Source organism: Pleurodeles waltl, chromosome 4_2 (genome assembly GCF_031143425.1).
Source record: "Pleurodeles waltl isolate 20211129_DDA chromosome 4_2, aPleWal1.hap1.20221129, whole genome shotgun sequence".
Taxonomy (NCBI): Eukaryota; Metazoa; Chordata; class Amphibia; order Caudata; family Salamandridae; genus Pleurodeles; species Pleurodeles waltl.
Window position 1 is genome coordinate 475,411,885 of NC_090443.1, and position 16,413 is coordinate 475,428,297.

Genomic DNA, 16,413 nt, shown 5'->3' on the forward strand with positions numbered 1-16,413 from the left:
CTTTTGAGGGCAGATATAAATAAGGAGTTTAGGGTCTCCGAACTCACAATTTGAAAATACATCTTTTTGTGAAGTTGGGTTTCGGATTGTGAGTTTGAAAATGTCTCTTTTAGAAATTAGGCATTTTCTTGCTTAAACCATTCTGTGACTCTGCCTGTTTGTGGATTCCCCGTCTGGGTCAGTTTGACAGTTGGGCTGTTTATACCTCTCCTCTAGACAATGACACAAAGGGAGCTGGGGTGTAGCCTGCATATCCTGATGAGCCATCTGTGCTGAGAGGAAGGGGAGTAGTGGTCACTCACACCTGAAAGGGCTGTGCCTGCTATCACATAATGAGTCTCCAACCCCCTGGTGTATGTCTGGGGCCTGGCCTGGACAAAGAAAGATCTTACAAACAAGTGAGACTTTGCTTTGAAGTTTGCCAACTTCAAAGGCAGAAAGGGGTATAAGAAGACGACCCAAAACCCCAGACTTTTAGAATCTTTCTGGAATCAAGAGGAACCTGTGCCCAGGAGAAGTGCTGAAGAGCTGGAGAAGGAGTACTGTCCCTTTGCTGTGTTGCTTTGCTGGACTGGCCTGCAGTTGCTGCTTCTGCTGAAAAGAGTGCAAAGGGTGAGCTTTGCTGTGTGTACTGCTTGAGAGAGCTCTCCAAGGGCTTGGAGTAGAGCTTGCCTTCTGTTGGAAGTCTCAGGGACACCAAAGACTTCAGTTTCCTCGACCTGCAGCACTGGGAACTGTGTGATTTGTGCTGTTCAAGAGGAGAAACCAGTGTGACGGCGCCAACGATGCCGCTGGCCTGCACCGTGACCTGCCGATGCTGCACGGAGCCGCACTGCCCGCTTTGCACCGCGACCCTGGTCTCACCGACACCGTCATCAGGTGACTTCATCGAGTGGCTGCTTGCACCGAGACCAGTGGGCTCTGCACTCTGGCATTGCCTGCTCACACCGCTGCCTGGGCATCCCTGACGATGACGTTCCTGCAGACACCAGTGCCGCTGCCTGCACCGTGGCCTGTGGACACCGCTCATGAGGTACACGAAGCACCGTCCCGTCCCGCACCCCAGCCCCGATCCACTGACACCAGTACCATCGACTCCAGTGTCATCACCAGGCATCCCTGCCTACAATGTGGCCAGTGGGCACTGCTTGTGAGGGTCACTAAGCACAGTCCCATCCTGCACCACCGGCACCGTGACCTGGTGACACCGCACGTCGCACCACTCAGCTTCACACCGCAGCCCTGCTCTCACTGACACCGCTGGATGCAGTCACCGAGCCACTGCCTGCGCCGTGACCTGTGGGCACTGGACATCGCATCGTCCTGCTTCGCACCGCAGCCCTGACGTTATCCACGCCAGCGCTCCTGACTTCATCAGCCCGGAGTTTGATCCGCACCGCGTGTGACTTCAAGGACCCGACGACCCCCGCACCAACCTCCGGAACCGACACCGCAACGCCAGCGACACGACTCTCCAGAGCTCACTGCGAGGATCACGACTCCCTGCAATTCCAAAGGTACTGTTTGCGGGTCTTCCAGACACCGTAGATGGCCCGCGATGCCACGGCCAGCCTGAACTGTTGGTTTTGTTGGTCACAACGCCGTGATAGCCCCAGGTGGAGCTATTGACTTAAAGGAAGTGTATTTTTGAGTAAATCTTGCAAAATTCGTATCTTTAACACTGTATGTTGGATTTTTATTGTTTTGGTCTTGTTTTACACAGTTAAATATTGGCTATTTTTCTAAAACTGGTGTGGTGTCCTTTTGTAGTGTTTTCACCTATTACTATGTGTTATGTGCAAATGCTTTACACATTGCTTCTGAGATAAGCCTGACTGCTCGTGCCAAGCTACCAAGGGTGTGAGCAGCGGTTATCTGAGCTGGTATCTCCCTTATCCTGACTGAGTGAGGGTCCCTACTTGGACAGGGTGCAAACCGACTGGCAACTAGATACCCCATTTCTAACAAGGTGCAATTGTGAAAACCATGAAACATGTTGACATTGTTATCAAATTAAAAAAATATGTGTATTGATTTGGTTGACTGAATTTACGCAACAAATGTATCGAGAATAAAATATATAATATTGGGAAGTAAGGAAATAAACTTGAACCATGCAGCAGAGATTTTTCTGCTGCAAATATTGAAACCGACTTTTGTATACAGCTATTGTCACAGGTTTGAATCCTCTCAGAGCTGACTCAGCCTTTTATCTTCCCAAGAGCCATGAAACAAGTATCACTGAGTACTAATAACAAGTTATTGACATTATGCACTGTACTTGCTACTCACAGGGGCTGCACCAGAGATTGTGCAGTGCACTTTTATCACTGAGGTAAAGAGGCCAGTAGCCTCTCCGATGTGAGCCATTTCTTGCGGAATGTCTATAGCCTTATTTTGGGGTTGTAATTTTGTTGGGTACCCTACCATGAACAGCAAGCTGCTTATAACATAGTCTGCATGTACGAACTGCAGCAAGCTTGCTATTGCCAGTCTCTGTAACAGTTATTTTTATTTCTCGACAGAATATATCATCGACATGTTAAGGATGACAAGCCGAGTGGGCCTGTCACTTTTTTTTAAATAAAAAGCTTTAGCTCCTTTGCAGTGTTATAATGCAAAATTATGGGCCTCCCCTACAAAATGTGAAGCAGGATGCTGGTACATTCCCATATCTCACAGATATTTGTTGGCTGTGGGCTGAAGTGGGACCCCTAAAGGGCCTCACCCTACCCTCCTACCCCAAGAACTGCAATGACTGCAGTGTTCTGTGGTTTATACCTACCCCTATAAATGCATGAAAGCCTGTTCTTAGCACTTTTGGCACTGCTCTCTGAACCAGTGCTTAATTTGTGCTTGTTATTTCCGGTGCAGAGCACCGGCACTTATTTTTGAGAGCCGGCACTTATTATTCTGCCTCAAGCATTGACTGCGAGCAAAAGACATATGGAAAGACGGAGGAAGGAAAACACGAAAAAGCGTCACAATGGGAGAAACAGAATACTACAAGAGTGAGCTGAAGGGGCTGTGAGTGGCTTTAAATGGATTGCTTCAGGATTAGGTGCCTCAGTATTCCGTGGTTACACATTCAATTTACACACAAGGGATGTTACTCATCAAGCAAGGGTCGGGCCCGCCAACGTGTAGGTAGAGCTGCAGAGCTGCCTCTCTTCAAGCAGCAGCACGGCTGAATGAATATTCCTCGTGCTGAAATGCTGAGATGCAAATTCAGCGCTCGCGCAGCGCAAAGGCCAACGACCTCGGTTTCAGTGGCTGGCTGCATACAAATGCAAACCCCTTCGCCTCTGCGCCTGCGCACCTTCACCTGCACAAGCACGTGGGCAAACTCACCCTCGCGGAACAAGCAAACTAGGCGCCATCTGGGCGGTGGCTCGGGGCCACCCACGGGGCGCGCAGTCACACACTGGACACCCCGGAGACAGCGACCGGTGCGCAGGTGAGGGGCTGTCAGTCAGGGCTGGGCGGCGGCACTGGCACACTGTTTCAGCCAGCCCGGCTGCCTTCCACTCTTTCTATTCATTCACATTAATTACTTCATTCATTCTCTCTCCTCCCTTCGTCCTTGCTGGCATAAACCTCAGGGAGCTGGACACAGCGGAAAGGGTCTTTTCAAATCTTCAAAGCCGGCCTCTAGTGGTCCCGCCCCCTATCCTACAAATGCCCGACAAAATGAAAGGCCAACCTGGCCCTCCTGTCAGCGTCTGCAGAGAGACAGAGAACCACAAACAGGGGAAACACCCTTTAAGCCTCAACCGGAACTAGGGTATAGCATACAAGTTTGGAAACAAAGATTCCATAGGAGTAGTCAAACTATACTATCAAGACATACACTGAAATGACTGGCGATACACTGTAGGGAACAGCTTTATTCGTTTCTCTAAATAACCTATGTATCCGTAGGAGAGCACGAGGCGGTTTGCCCTGTTCACCATCTACACAGGAGACGAACAGCCTGTGTTGAGGATGTCCACTGTCTGCATAGGATAAATGAACATTGAATCGTTTGCAATACCTCCTCATTGTGGAGGCGGTGTTACTTACAGTGACACCATAGCACCGAAGTGACACTTATTTGAAATTTCTCAATTACAGCGTATTTTGCGAGGAGCCGATCCCGGGGTTGGGCGAACCCAGCAAGCAAAGTTGTGCTTTGCAGTATTGAGGTATGTGGAACACAGGTGAACAGGTGCTGGCTGGTGGAACATTTGCTTTTAGAATGTTTCTGAAATGCCTTTTTTTCCATTTTTAACCATAGGTTGTGCCAGGCTGCATATGCCACCCTGGGGAGACCCAGTGAATTAATATTTTGGGCCTACAAGTCACCATCAACCATGGGGTTCTCCTTAACAAGAATTAACTTGTCACAAGGAAAGATATTTGGATTGAACTACACAGTTCTGATAAACTGGAGACATCCCGGTCGGGTACAAATGAGTATCATATCTTATTATTCATATTAACTGCACTTACCTATGGGCACTGCACCATCTGCACTGCTTTAAAAAGTATGTTATAAACCAAAAGGAAATGACAATAATATACTTTGTGCATCCAGAGAGGCCTTCTGTGCTTTCATTCAATGAATGTGTTGCTATTTTGACTGAACCAGACCCACAGAACCTTTGTTTCCAATTTTGTCAGTGTCCCTACAGGCAGACCTTGCACCCATGTCACTGTCTGGGACCCAGAAAGCTCCCAAATGCCAGGGATCAGTCCCGGACTTGTGCCATTCATGTAGGGCCTTTCCAGGCCCCCAAGTTAAGTGTTCTGGGCGAGGGGACAGGCACACGAAGATAAATAAGGACTGATGACTTGATTTCCCTCTCTTTCCAGCACATGCACTCTGCTCATCAAGGGCATAGCCCGGTTATTGTAAAGAAAGGGTACACTGGAGCAAAGTGGGATCATGCAACTCTTCTCTTGTTTTGAACCAATGGTTTTATATCATGGATATCAATCTTTCAACCAATCAGGAATTTGTAAAGCGCACTACTCACCCGTGAGGGTCTCAAGGCGCTACACCATTTTATACTCCGGAGGATTAAACGCTGAGTCGGCCCCAGGGTAGAATGCACGTAGACCTAGACAGCAGGTAAATTAGGCCGCTGTTGGCATATGGTAAGACGGGGAACCTAAAAACTGGAGAAATACACCCTGTCCCCTCCTAAAAATCTTGGCTGATGAATGTAGACAGCGCTGGTGTTTCCTCTTACAAGGCTGAGAGGGCACCGCGAAAACAACTCGATCACAGATGTGTGCGCCCTGCAAACAACACCCACATACTGACAGGCGGGGGCTGTCAGCCAGCCTCACTCCTGCGTGCGCAAAGCAGTATGGAAAGGCATCGGAGACCTGATGGGATTTTATTAATACACTTTCTGTGTGAGCCGCTCTTGCAAACACGTTAAAACGAGCCGAAACAAAGCCAATAGGTCTGCCCTTGGCAGGGGGCATGATTCTTATTTGTTTTATTTGCAAGGAAGTGCCACAAAAATAAAAGAAAAAATGAAATGTACTGTTGTCTACAGCCCTCAGCCATTTGCTTGTAATACAAATAAAACCATTTGAATAGGATTTTAACAGTATTGGTGCTTCAGACTTGCAAACGTGAAAATATTTTACGGTATGAGATGAAGAGGAGGGGCATTGAAGGGGGCAGGTTATGGGATGGTAATTGAGCTCACCACTTCCCATCAGTCATGGAGGGACTTTGGAAGGTACCAGGCCGTGTAGGATATGGGCTTAGAGCCTGGTGTGGTTTGAAGGCACCTTCCTAATCCTGCCAAAACACACCAACAAAAGCTTCTGAGGTTGCCTCCGATGTCCTAGGTAGGTAGCAAAACCCCTGATGAATTTCGGCAGTGCAAAGTCTCCACACATGAACTGGAACCCTCTATGTGCAGAGATCATCAGCCCACCTGGTGCACAAATGATACTGACACCGGGAGACCGTGTGATTTGGGAGGTCTGGTGCTTCCTAGCAGGCAGGTGTACCTAGAACAGGTATGTACACCATTTGTAGTTGTACTGTACACTACAGAATTTTATAATTGCTTTAGGTGCAAATGAAAGGCCTTATAACTCTGAATTATTGTACAGAATAGAAAGAAAAAAAATCCCCTGCAAAGTATTCGCCAACCAGTCCAAGCACTGAAGTATTTAGGCAGATGTGCACAGTGAGTGGGAGAAATAGCAATGTGCAAGAAAATCATTGGTTGAAGTGGGCTGACCTACCGCCCCATGCTTCATAGTGCAGGACTCGCAGAGTTTCACTCTGCGGAATTCTGCAGTTACATAAAAACTCTGAGAGATTCTGCGGGAGTTCAGCGAGTGGGCGGGATCCGGTCACACTGCGCTGCTCACGCTGATGTATAGCACTGGGAGCGGCAGCTTTCTCAAGGTGAATGGCCGTGACCTGCTCTGACCACCAGCGATAAATAATCCCACCTGGAGGCATTCTAGCACCCAAAAATCGCACAAAGGAACACAATTTCATGCTCATGCTCGACAACCTAATGTTGCAAAGCCGTATGTGAGAAAAAACTGCCGTGTGGCGGTTGGCGGAGTTTTACCCGAACTCTGCGCTCCAAGCGGAAGGTGGAGTGAGCAAAGCTCCATGAACTCTGCTGGCGGAGTGGAATTTTTCACCCACCCCTAGAGCAGATGCAAAATGTGAATGATGTAAATACACCAATAGATGAAGCGGAATAACCCAAAAGCTTATTTATGTACATAGGCATTTGTTCTTTTTAAATTATTTCTGACTTTCTTTGATTACCTGAACTAAGCGAAACAACTAAGGCTGTCTTTAGGCCAGACCTAAATACAGCACATTACCAAAACATATAACAAATTAGATAAATAAAACATATGAAAAGAGTTGGCGATTAAAATAATAAAGGATAAATAGAATAAAAGGAAGGACTTTAAATTTGTTGAATGAAAAGAACCGAGGGCGTAGAGTAAAATCTCTTCCTTCTCTTTCAATGCTTTCATCTTCGGTAGCATAACAGCTTCGATGGTTGAAAGGACCCTGGCTAAAAAAACAAAATATGACATCTTTTATCATGCTTGAATATCAAAAAATCTCATTTGTGGATCACGATAAGGCATTATTTTTGACCACTTACTCTTATTCTCTACTGCAGCAGGTATGACTTGACTCCAGGAATTTAAATCACTTGACATTAGAAAGCTGGCTGTGGTTACCCTGTACCTATGGCTGAGATGCACTTAGTGCTTTTTTAAAAGCTGCTAATTTGGTGGTGTTTGACTAATGTTCACAAAATAAAAAGAGCCCCAAAATATGTGTTCAGTATTCAGTTTCTTTAAGAGTTTTGTCAAAAGATAATACAAAAACGGTTGACACATCTGTACAAAGGTTTGCATGCATGCTGCCCGAGAACATTCATCATCTATTGTGCCTTTTTTGTAATTTTATGTGTATTTGGCAGCAGGCTTTGAAATATTGATCACAGAATGTTGATTTTATATCTTGACAGTTCGACTCGTGAACAGATCTAGGAAACTGAAATATGATTTGGGTCGGACTGGCCGAAGAACCGATCATTTTAGCTCTATTGCAGCTTCCTGTAGGCGAGGCCCACATTACAGACCTCAATGTGAACACGTATTTTGCTTCGGTGTTATCGAGTTATGAGTAGCACACCCCACCCCCGCTGCAGAGCATGGTGCACTCCGTGGGCCGAGTCAAAGACGTGTTCTTCCTGAAAGAAAAATTATCAAATTCAGGATGGGAGGTCCATGGACCGCTTAGCCCCGTTTGTAAAATGATTCAACTAATTCATGTCAATCGCTAAACAAACGGTTGTAAGTCCTTACAATTAGGACAGCAAAAACAATACTGGACGGGAAAAAATAAATAAATAAAAGTAAGGTCATAGGATGGTAAGGGTAGGGGGCGTGGCCACAGTGTCCACTGGAATGGTTGCAAGCCTTAACCAGTGGGCACCAGGGACCTAACTACAGGAGACAACACTGCCATGCTTAGTACCAGTTGCAGCTTGTGGGGGGCGGGGGTGGCGCGTGGCAGGGGAGGACGAACAAAAAAAATAGTAATAAAAAAGACAAAACTTATCTTCTTCGCCACCTCTGCTGCGCTGCTCTTCGGTCCTCACAGCAGGCACAGGCTCTCAGCTTGCCCTGCGGCCAATCCGAACGCTGCTTTCATGCTGCTGGCAGCATGAAAGCAGCATTAGGATTGGCCCCAGTGCCACTGCTTGGTGCTCAGAGGCAGAGTGGGAGCCTTTGCCTGCTGTCTCCAACCCGGCAATACAGTGCCGGGTTGGGGAGAGCCCAGTGCGCATGTGTTTTTGGGTGGCCCGAGATGGCCAACCAAACTTACATGCGCACTGAGGGGAGTGTTGTGCACTCCCCCTTCAACACTGTCACGCCCTATGGCCACACCCTTTTGACAATAAAACGATGATAAACATAGTTTATTTTGGTTTTAAAGTAAAATGTTTGCAGCTGCTGTTGTTGGCGGGGGAGGCATGGGGGAGTGACCCTCCTCCGCTATAGCGGAGGAGCTGCTGCTGCCAGTACCCAGGACATGCTTGGCATAGCTCCAGATCTAGGTTGTAATGATATATTAGGAACAAGGTGTGACCCAGCAGGTAAGGGGTGCAGCAGTGCTGGGCTTTTGGCAGTGGTGTTGCCATAAATGTTCTGGACCCTAGTGTAAGAAAGGAAATGGATTAGTGTTTGCTGTTTGAATTGTAAAATACAGCAACAATCAGGGTTCAGTGGCACCTCAGGTCCCTGTGCTCCGGTGCCACTGCACCTGCTGCACCAGTGGAAGCCATGCTCCGAGCTCAGGGTATGGGTTTGCAATTTGCCCAGTGATTGCAGGGCATAACCACAGCCAGTGCTCCACATACACTATGGGCAGATGCATAGTCAAAATAAAGTAATTTGGTAGGGTATATCTTTATATAACCTTAGCCACACAATAACTAAAATCACTAACAAACGTTATAAAAGGTTGAGAAGCTGCAGCTCAACAGACAGTATGTTAAGATCCAAAAGCAAAAATAATTCCCTTGTGAAGGTGAGCTGTACAAACATATCATCCACCCACAACCTGCACTGCTCATTACCTCACAAATTATATCACATGATCTACCGGAAGTTTGAAATAAATGTGAGAGTATTGTTTTGGCGAGAGTAAAATAGTGGAGCAAAATTATCACTTACACGGTGACAGCATTATCTTACCAATTTGTTTTGCAGGATGGTTCAGGGCTGGCAATGGGTCAAGCAAGGCTGGTTTAATAGAGATGAGATAAAGATGTATTTTCAAAAGAAAGAAATTAATTCAGTGTGCCTGAGGAAATGTACTGGACAATAAGTTTTTATTGTTTTCCATAAAGCTTGTGGTCCAGGTTTTATTTCTAGCATAGTAGGTGCCATGAGAATTGCGTTTCATGGAGGCCAACGAACAAGACATTAGAAGTAAGAAGTCAGAGACTTCCCTTAAAGACTGTCAGACACCCTGATGGTTGGTACTAGAAGGCCTGTCGAAGTTTGGTCTAGGAGGACGAAATCCAGGCCAGGTTGTCAGAATAACCATATATGGTAAATTTACATGCATTAGCAGGCGCGGGTCCTCCGCTATGGCGGAGGAGCGTCGCATCCCCTGTCACCAGCAGCTACAAACCTCTAACAATAAAACCATAATAAAGCATGTTTAATATAATTTTATTGTTAAAGGGGCAGAGCCATGGGGGCAGGAATGGGATCGCGGGCTGGCCAAACACACATGCACACTGGACTCTCTACCACCCGGCACTGTCTTGCCAGGTTGAGGAGAGGAGGCAGAGGCTCCCAGCTTGCGTAGGAGTGCCAAGCCAGGGCATTTCGGCCAATCCAAATGCTGCTTTCATGCTGCCAGTAGCATGACAGCAGCGTTCGGATTGGCTGCAGGGCAGGCTGGGAGCCTGTGCCTGCAGTTGAGGCTCAAGAGCGGTGCGGCGGCACGAAATCAGGTATGTGGTTTTTTTTTAAATGTTAATTTTTTCTCTTTTCCCCCACCCCGCCAAGCAGAGCACCACCTCATCCCTTTTCTGCGCCGCAACCTGATCCTGTGTATTAGGATTCTCAAAGCTATTTGTGTGTGTAAATAAGATTTTTCTGAGAAAATAGCATTATTTACAAGACCAAAACCACTTTTCAAATTCAGAAAAGTTGGTTTTACCCTTATAAAAAGATGTACACACACAAATATGTAAATCTAAGATGAACGAGAGGAATGAAGCAGACATTAATATTGTCTAGAAAATGGAATTCACAAACATTGTCTAGCAGCATTCATGAAACTAAAGATTGCTTCAGGTTTCCAGATGTAACCTGCACAACATTTGTGAACTCCATAAAGTTTGAATTCTGCACCCTGCAACTATGGTTGTGGTGCAGATTCTCAACTCTTTTGTGACTTTGAGCCAGATTTATAAATCTTGCTTTGCCTTTGCAAATGGCCCAATTCGCAGAATCAGGCCTTTTGCAAATATAAAAAGGCATTTTTATATGTACCAAGCCCAAATTGCGATTCGGTAACCTGTTACCGAATTGCAATTTGGAATTGTGAATCGGTATGTGCATGTCGAGGTATATAAGATGTATTATATCACTTTTCAAATGTGGAATGTAAGGGGGATTCTATTCCCCAGACTGGAGTTTGGCACAGCTGTTGCTATGTGAGAGTGGATGGGATACTCAGAATAAAGAACCAACATATACCCTGCTGTATCTTGGACTAATTGTTACACTGTAGAAGAGTTGAGGAAAACTCTTGGAGTATCCCAACACCTTGCATCTGGGAAACCAACATTCTAGTTTGTGACCTTGGAAACCAATAACGACTTTTAAGTTTGTTTCCTACTGTGGATCTACCTAAGGATTGTATACAGTGAATCTTCACATTGGAAACTAACAGAGTTTCTGTTCCAGGGGAAGCGCGATTAGGAACTGGTTATTTGAAGCGCTGGATTTATAATTTGTAAATACAGCATTTCCAAACTCTCTGGAACTTGAGCTGAAGTGATGAGCCAATCTGTTTAAAAAAATAATTTTGCAATGATATCTCAGATATTTATCAACGTGCAAGACTTGAAAGTTTAAAAATCAACTCACCGTTTGTTTCCTCGTGACTCCAAACATTAAGGAAAGTTTTATTCAAAGAACGCAATGCTTTCTGCTCGCTGTGCTGGTGATTTTACCCAGCTTTCTGCTACTTTCGTGTATGACGTTGGACGTCAAGGAAAACAACTTCTTCTGACTTATGACGTTGTACATCACAAAACAAGAGGATTTCCCATAGAAAGCAATGTTGGATGTCAGGAAAACATCTTCTCACGTATGACGTTGCACATCACAAAACAGGAGGATTTCCCTTAGAAATCATCCTCTTTGTCTTTCTATACTTGTTTATTTCCATAGGCACCCGGAAATACACTGCAGCGATTCACACCCTATTAAACTCGTCAACGGTGTGCACGCTGTTTGAAGTTTTTAGTATGTCTGCCAAGGAGTAATACAAGAATACTCACCAGCAAGTCAATTCTAAGTTACACATTATGGTATTGTGAAATCATATTTAAGAAAAATTGTGTTACAATCCAGAAATTATGTGTAGAATTACAGTTAAAATGTGCTAAGTAATTCTCTTTTAATGTAAAATTGTGTTTTTTTTTGCATTTGCTATCTATCCAACCCACAGTGACTATGCAAAGTATTCCACCTCCACCCTTCTTTTTGACTATGCCTAGTGATCCACCTATAATTTGGTCTAAGTGGAAACAAATCTTTCCTTCATTATTCTAGAGTATATGGTACCAATTTATCCAATGAAAGCATCTTTACTTATGCACTGCTTGGGGAGTGAAGGTGAGGATGTTTTTGAAACATTACCTGATCCAGGTGATGAAGGCACTGATTTAAATGAGTTTGAAATATGTTTAAAAAAATGAGACCTACATTACTTAACTAAAATTAGTACAATCTTGGAACGTTATCACTTTGGTATGGAAGAACAAAAACCCAATGAAAGTATAGAAGAGTATGTAACAGCTCTGAGGAAATTAGCTTTATCATGCAGATTTGGGTCTGCATTAGAAGAGCGTACAAGAGATCAATTCATGTTAAGATGCAGCAGTGAGAAAATAAGGCAGAAACTATGCGGTAAAGATGATCCTTCTCTACATGAAGTAATCCCTTTGGCCAAAAGTGTGGATCATACTTTGGGGTGTGTTGAAGAATCGGAAAAAAAACAAAATTACGGCAGTGGATACAATTTGTCCAAAGACTGAACAAAGTAAATGTAAAGATGGAGATAAAGATGAAGGGAAAATCATTCATGGCCAGTTGGTTAAACTCAGAGATACCAAATGTTTTAGATGTGGTAATGTTGGCCATTACGCTTCGTATAAGAAGGGTCCAGCTCTCAATATAATTTGCAAAATATGTAACAAAAAGGGTCATTTTGGCAAATGTTGTAAGTCGAGCAAATGCACCAGTCTAGCACCAGTAATGGTGATTGAAGATTTTATTTTATCAGTGATTGTGCAACCTGAACAAAAGAAACACCCAAGAAATATAGTTACTATATTGGGTGTTGAGAGTGAAGTTTTGTTTGACTCTTGAGTGTGGTTGACTTTGATATCTATTGATTTGTTTGATAAACAATTAAGTCACAAAGTGAGTTTGAGGGAACCAGATGTGATTCCCATTGCTTATGGTGGGCAGGTTTTTGAACTTAGAGGATATTTTGTATCTGATATTTCTTTTAACTCTAACACCATTTCTGGAAAGGTATATGTTCCTGTGAAAGGGGATAGTGTTCTAAGTTGGCCACACCAAAGGGAGTTCAATATAATTCTAGACCCAAATTCTCCTACACCCGTTATGATTAAAAGTGAGTTTGTTAAGATGTTACGGGTAAATGATGTGCATGAACCTTCGGTACAAAGTGAGAAGTATGCATCAATATCTGAATTTGTTAACGAGTTTAAGGAAGTATTTAGTGACAAATTAGGATTTTTAAAGGGGTAGGCACATCGCATAAGAATCAAGAAAGGGGCTATTCCTGTTGTTGCTAAGGTACGTCCTATTCCTAGATCTATGAAAGACGATGTTGAAAATGAAATTAAAAGGCTATGCAAAGATGGAGTGATTGAGCCAGTAGAATCTTCTGAGTGGATTTCGCCAATTGTCATTGCACGTAAACAATCTGGCGACATCAGGTTATGCATTGATTTGAGGGGTCTCAATAAATGTGTATTCAGTGATCAATTTCCCCTTACCAACATAACTGAGATGGTCTCGCTTCTACATGGATCACAGTTTTTCAGTACCCTAGATTTGACCTCTGCATATCATCAAGTCATGTTGCATTCTGACTGAAGACATTATACCACATTTATCACCCCTTTTGGGCCATTTTGGTTCATAAGGATGCCGTTTGGATTAGTATCAGCTGCTGCTGTTTTCCAGCGCATGTTGTATAGTTTATTAGGATCAGAACCAGGGGTTAAATATTTTCAAGATGACATATTGATTCATGGGCAAACTGAAATGGAGCATGAAGTGAGGGTGAAAAGAGTTTTAACCATATTGAGGGATCATGGTTTGACTCCAAAACTGAAAAAAAGTTCTTTCAATAAAACAGAGATTCAAAATTTAAGTCACAAAACCCCCTTTCAAGGGTCTATATCCAAAGGATGATCTAGTTGCAAACATTTTACAGTTGCATAATCCTGAAGGAAAGGATGAGTTGTTGTCTTTTCTTGGGATGGTAGAATTTCATGCTAAGTTTTTGCCTAATTTAGCCTCCAAAACAGTACACATGTGGAGACTGCTTAAGAAAGGCATTGAATGAGTTTGCTGCCCATTGTTTGAATTCCTTTGATCCTGGGAAAAGATGTGTAATTATGACAGATGCCAGTATGAAAGGTCTGGGCGTGGTAGAGTTGTAGGATTTTGGAAGTGGTGATGATCTCAGGCCTTTGGTGTATAGTTCTAGGACTTTGCGAGGAGCGGAGATGAATTATTCCACGGTTGAAAGGGAGACTCTGAGTGTTTTTTGGGCAATTAACAAGTTCAAGAATTTTGTGTGGGGAAGATAATTTTCTATTTTCACAGATCAGAAGCCACTTGTGGAGGTTTTTACGAGGAAGGGACTAGACATGATCTCTGATAGGATTAGCAGATGGATTGTTGGTCTTCAAGATTTTTGTTTTTAAATTTTCTATGTTCCTGGACCAAACAACAAAATTGCTGAGTATTTGTCAAGACTCAGCTCTGAAATCTGCTGTGAGGAAGATGAGGAGGATGTAATCAGAGTGTGCAGTGTTATGGAAGGGATAGTGGAACAAGCGGAACGGTTGAAAGCTGTAGTGGAAGATTCTGTTTTACAGCAAGTTTGGGAGGCACTAAAGAGTGCGTGAAGTTCGAATGTGAAGTGTGATGAAGTTTTAGGAGGATATTGGAGAGTAAAGCATAAATTGTCAGTAGCAGATGGCTTCCTTTTGCGTGGGTTGAGATTAGTTGTTCCATCGGAGTTGATTAACAAAATTATGGAGTTGGGACATGTGGGACATCAAGGGATGAGTAAGACGAAAGCCAGAATTCTTCTCAATTATTGGTGGCCAGGCATGGACCTGATGATTGAAAGGATGGGCAGAGAATGTCCGGATTGTTGCAACAGTGACAAAGTATACAAAACTAGAGTACCTCCGATGTGTGTTAGAGAATTTTCTAGCAAGCCATGGGATGTAGTGGAGGTCGACACTGTTGGACTGATACATGGAAGAGGAGGGTCTAACTATCTTTTGGTTTTGATAGATCAATTTTCTAGGTGGGCTGAAATAGGCATTGTCGGCAATATTGAGACGAGGAGAGTTATCAAGTTTCTTAATTAGATTTTCAGTTGTGAAGGTTTGCCTAATACAATTGTGACTGATAATGCTCCACAATTTGTTTCTTTTGAGATGAAGGAATTTCTAAAGTGCAGGAGCATTGGGCACAAAGCATGTTCTTGTATCATCTTGTGGGAAATAGTACTGTTGAGAGATTCAATAAATGGTTGAAAGAATGTTTACAGTTGGAAGTTGCAAGGGTTACACTCAGTTGGCTCCTGGTTGGGTATCATGGGGTAAAAATGACAGTGTTTCCTGGTTCGGGATGAAAGGGGAAAACTAATGTGAGAGAAAATGTGTGGAAAGAAGGAAAGAATATTATGATGAAAAGAAGAGTGTATTAAATGTTGGTATAAGGGTGGGGGATGACATTTTGGTGAAGAAGCCTTCTTTATGTAAGAGTAGAAGTAAGTTCCTGGATCCATTCGAAGTCATTTAACTTTTCAGAAATGCTGTCAAAATTAAGGATGGGAGGCTATGGAACCTCGATCGTGTTGTGATATCAAAAAGAGTTTCATGAAATTGTCTTCTTAATTTTCGTTTTTTCCTCTTTACGAAGGTTTTCTTCATATTTTTTGTTCTGTCTTATGGTATTTTATTTTGTATTTCAAGTTAATTATTTCCAAATGTTCCAATGTATTGGGAGGAAGGTGTGTGGGATATGCGATGTATTACATCACTTTTGGAATGTAGAATGTAAGGGGGATTCTATTCCCCAGGCTGGAGTTTGGCATAGCTGTTGCTGTGTTTAGGACTAATTGTTACACATGTTAAGGGCATCCTTTCCTAAAACCAATTTGCATTGGTATGATCAAATGTTTCCCAACCGCAAAACATTCTACATTTTACCACAGATATGAAGGGGTCTCCAAGAGACCCCCTCCTCTTTTAGAATGGTTGTAAAAATATTTTTTTCAAGCAGGCAGTGGTCCCATGGACCACTGATTATTCTTGAAAAAATTAAAAGAATTGTTTTCAGTTTTTCTTTGAAACGCATCCTGTTTTCCTTTACAAAAACAGACTGCTCTTTAAAAAAACAATTGTTTTATTTAAAAGCAGTCATAGACATGGTGGTCTGCTGACCCCATCGGGCCACCATTCCTGTGATTTTTGTGATTTCCAATGGGCAGCAAACTCAGACCTACCTCACTGATATTCATGAGGTAGGTCTATTTGCGACCCAGTTGGGAATCACAAAAAGTGTTGAACACGCTTTCATACATTAGTGTTTGCGATTACCAATTTGCAAAGATTCGCTACCTGATAATAACAAACACTAATGTTAGTACGTCACCCTAAGACCTAACAAATTCAGTTTACACTCACTTAATTTGTTAGTAGTTGTCCTGAATATTTGACGTGAATATGACTCACCTGTGGCCAGCTGCTGTCCCATAATCCCCATAGGCAAGCACACCAGGTGATTTAATAGTATGAAGAGTATAATTTTAAGTAAGAC